Source organism: Muscardinus avellanarius (genome assembly GCF_963383645.1).
Source record: "Muscardinus avellanarius genome assembly, chromosome: 4".
Classification (NCBI taxonomy): domain Eukaryota; kingdom Metazoa; phylum Chordata; class Mammalia; order Rodentia; family Gliridae; genus Muscardinus; species Muscardinus avellanarius.
This window is the reverse complement of record NC_137789.1, coordinates 126521945-126526385: the sequence shown is the minus strand read 5'-3', so window position 1 is coordinate 126526385 and position 4441 is coordinate 126521945. Positions and strand designations below refer to the sequence as shown.

Sequence of the window (4441 nt, the reverse complement as noted above, 5' to 3'; positions counted from 1 at the left end):
AGCTGTAAAATCCGAGCGGCCCAGTTCTCCGAGCCACAAAAGCAGCAAACCTTGTGTTTCCTTCCAGCCTCGTAACCCCACCAGGAAGACAGACCACCTTTAACTAGGTCAACCCAGTTTCACAGCCTTCTTTCTGCTCTCTGTCTCTTTATTATCATGCTTCTTGGTTGGAGGCACAGAATTTACTGTGATGATTTATGTCTGGAAAAAACAAAACCAGAAAGCTTCATCAATCCTTCACTGAACTGAACGAGAACTTTCTGTACGGAAAAGCACACCATTAAGGACCACAGAATTGCACTGGAACATCTCCACTGGGAGATTTTTCTAAAAAGAGTGCTGAGGTGCCTAGAGGTAAAATCTTGACAACCCTGAGATAAAAGTCAGAAGAAAGGCAACTACTTCAGGAAAACTAGTCCTGTTTAAACTCTGGAGGGACTATCCGTAACAGGACTTGACCTTCTCACCCCATCCCTTCCTCTCTGATTCCACAAATGACCCAGCCTAGCTCTCCTCTCTGATTCCTGCAGATCAACCCTTGGTAAACAAAGGGAGGCAAACAGCTGCTGGATAAAAACATCTGGTTTGGATGGCACCCCTGGCCCCAGAACTGTCTGCCTCAACTTTACCCTTCGCTTTTACAGGCTGCAACGCAAATGCCAACGAGAAACGTAACAAAAGAAGATGTCGATGCGCTGTGAAATCCCATTCCACGGACAATTTCACTGGGTCCAAGTCAAAGACACCCTGACCCACGAGAGTTTGTGATCATGTTTGCTTTACAAATGAATGCTCCACAAACACAAGCTTACAAGATGAAGAGTTCTCGACCTTCATCTGCTTACGGGGCGTGTGTGTGTGTGTGTGTGTGTGTGTGTGTGTGTGTGTGTGTTTATTAATAGACAAGTGAAAATGTAGCGTGGTTCTCATTCCTGGGAAACATTTGCTCATTTGCTCCGCCTACACTTGTGTAACCAGGTCAAATCAAGCCCGAGTTATATGAGAACATGGATTCTAACTTTAACAAATACATAAAGTCATGACCCTTTTGTTTTGATATGCTGCCTGTTCCAGACAGGCAGAAAAGCCACCACTAAAACCAAGAGGTATACAAGACTTCACAATTTATTAAGAAGATTAGCCGGCTTTAGTTTGTCCACTAACAATTAGTCACTGAATGCGCATTCCCTGGGAAGCCTCGGCGGGCAGGTAACTCAAGGAACAGTCAGCTTGAATGTTGTTCCTCCCTGTCTTTTTGATATAACACTAGTCTCTGGAAATCAAAACGCCATTTGACATACACCCATTCTTAACCATGCTATATACAACATGACAAGCCCACCTGAAATATTGTATGTTTTTCCACTTTTCACTCTATTTGTAGAGCTGCCTGCTGTGAAATTAAAAAGTTCATGGTTCAGCTGAACTTTTGAACTCAAGTGAGGATTTGACACAGCAAAACAATCTAAATGAACCCAACACGAAGTTTTCATAGTTGAAACTGCTTTTCAGCCTATTGTCTGGGGTAATTGGGTAGGAAAGTTCTTTATTGATGTTGTAAAAACTACCAGTTTAATAACAGGCAAAGGGAGCGGAGAGGAGATGAGTGGACGTACCTTGGAGCGTCTAAAATCTCGCTTCTCTGCGAGTTCACTGAACTCTACCTGACCCCATTGAGGAAGGTCTCTCCGGGACAGCCCACCCACTCCAGAGGACTTGGGACTGGCTGGCTGCAGCCTGCCAGCTCCTAATACCTCGGAGCAGAAGAACTTCTCAAACACTACAAAAAGTCATGCTAATATTCACTCAAAATATAGTAGTCACTACAATGCCCCAAATGTCTACCAAGTACCACCATCTTTTACCTACCCACCTAGATTCAGTCTTCACTTTTGTGGGGTTTTTAACTGCAGAGGCTACTGTTACTGCCCCCATTTCACAGATGAGAGAAGAGAGAGCCAGCGTTTTCCCAATGTCAATAATAGCTAGTATTTAGCTTCTCTGTGGCTTGGTTCCATCATCTATAAAAACAAAAATATTGGACTAAGAGATCTCAGGTTTGGAGCTTATGCTTCCTTGTGCACATGCAGCAATCAGAGAGAGAGAGAGAGAGAGAGAGACAGACAGAGAGGCACCAACCCATGTATAAGATAGAAGTACAGCCAGGTGTGGTGTTGCAAGCCTGTAATCCCAGTATTTAGGAGATGGAGACGGGGGCATTGCAGGTTTGAGGCCAGCCTTAGCAATTTAGAGAGCCTTTGTTTCAAAATAAAAAATAAAATAGGGCTGGGGGTGTGGCCCAGAGGTAGAATGCCCCTGACTTCAACCCCAGGTACCACATAAAAATAAAATAAAAAATAAGAAAGACAGAAATGCTTCTATTCACAGTAATCCTGATAGAACCTACAAAGCAGGTAGAACTGCCCCAGTTTTACTGATGAAATCAAACTTAGGTGAGCTAACTGACTTACCCAAGGTCATGCAACTTGCAGGAACCGAGTTAGCATAAAATCTCTCACTCAAACCGGGCTTTGTGGCACACGCTTGTAATCCCAGTACTTGGGAGGTAGAGACAGGAGGATCGCAGATTCACAGCCAGCCTCAGCTACTTAGTGAGGCCTTCCACAAATTAGTGAAACTCTGTTTCAAAATAGAGAATAAAAAATAGGGCTGATGGTGTATTCATTAGAGTCACCCCTCCATGCCAGTCTGGTATGGAGCTGTATTTCTATTTTCTGTATTTCTATCTTTCTAATAAACTTCTTTAAATCTTCAAAAAAAAAATAGGGCTGATAATGTAGCTCAGACGTTGAATCTCCTGGGTTCAATTGCAGGTACTGGAAGAAGAAGAAAAAAAAAAAAAAACTCTGACTCTAGCACTTTTTCTCCTTCTACTTCCTGATCTCAAAGTGAATGTGATATCATTTGGTCTCCTTGGCCTCCACCTTCAAAATCTTGATTTGAGTTTGAGAATGGAGATTAGCAGGCTGGGAGTTAAAAGAGGGTTTGTTGTTGTTGTTGTTAGGGGAGGTTTTTTTTTTTTTTTTTAACTGAAAATCAGATGGAGACCTTCAGAGTTTTAAATTTAAATTGAGAGCACCATGCTCAGGAAGCGCTCTTGCAGTGTGGGGCTAACCCTGCTCTGTCTGCCACCACCTGTGGTGTGACTGCTCTTGAATGGGCTCCAGAGAAAGTATGTGGGACAGGATACTAACAACTGAGATCAAGTGAACCACTTAGTCTAGTCCTTTAGTAAATGATTAACAAATTACCTATCAAACCTGATCTGGTATCATATACCTATAATCCCAGTACTTGGGAGGCTGAGATTGGAAGATCACGGGTTAGAGACCAGCTTCAACAACTTTGTGAGACCCTGTTTCTTTCTTTTTTTTTATTTTATTTGTTTTTCCAACTTTATTTAGAAAAACAAATCCAGATCCCAGTGTCCCCATGCCCTCTCCCACCTCAGCCATAATTTAAGTAACTTAGAGTGAGAGGAAGTGGGGAGAGTGGAGCCAGAGGAGGAGGAGGAGGAGCCCAGGGGATAAAGTGGGGCTAGAGGAAGAGGAAGAGGAGGAGGAGTCCACTACAGCCACTTCAAGGGTGCTTCTTGTCTTTTTCTTGGCCATGAGACCCTCAGCTTCTCCTGGGCCCCTGGGAGCCACAGGATCAGGGAGGAGGCTGTGGCACCACTGGCCAGGGCTCGCGGGTCTCGGCGCTTGTCCCTTTGCACAGCGGCATACTCCTCGTAGTTCTCCAGGAGCAGGCAGCTGCCTCCTCATGGAGCAAAGACTCAGGGTCAGGATGGCTCAGAAGGCACTTGATGGTTAGCAGCACGTGTCAGATGTCCAGCTCAGCCGTCCAGTCCCTCCTGAGCACATTGATACAGATCTCACCATTGGCACTCATATTTGGGTGGAAGATTTTGCTCAGGAAGTAGCCCTTGGGTGGGGAGGAAATCCTTCTGCAGCAGCAGGAGTTGCATTGCAGAACAGACCTCCTGCACTCGGGGTCCCCTCAGGGTGCCCTGTGATGACCTGCAGGCGGGTGAGGCCCACCCTCGTTGGGGGAGATCTCAATGCCATCAGGTGGTCCCTGGTCAGTGTCCTCACTTTCTCGTACACCAGGCAGATGTACAAGGGGCAGGTTCTCTGTGTTGTGGTTCATGACTGCAGCTGGCCATGGGTAGGTCTTCTTGGTCCCCTTTTTCCACTCTTCAGACCACCAGCTGGGGGGGCATTCTACCTCCAAGGAAACCCCCAGCCCTATTTTTTAATCTTTATTCTTTTTATTTTTTGAAACAGGGTCTCACTGAGTTGTAAAGGGCATCACTAAGTGTAACGTTGAAATTGAATTGGGGGGGTCATAAAGGAGGTAAAAACAGCCAAATTCTGAGTGAGACTAAGCCTCTTTAATTAAACTGGCACCTTTGGGGGAA

At 45.1% G+C, this 4441-nt stretch overlaps 1 pseudogene across 1 annotated transcript; it reads right to left on the bottom strand.

The window, feature by feature from the left end:
- Positions 1–3589: 3589 nt before the first annotated feature.
- On the bottom strand, positions 3590–4170 carry LOC308262419 (ubiquitin-conjugating enzyme E2 S-like; annotated as a pseudogene). Its single transcript has one exon. The product of its transcript is annotated as a ubiquitin-conjugating enzyme E2 S-like (transcript).
- Between the last annotated feature and the right edge of the window lie 271 nt (positions 4171–4441).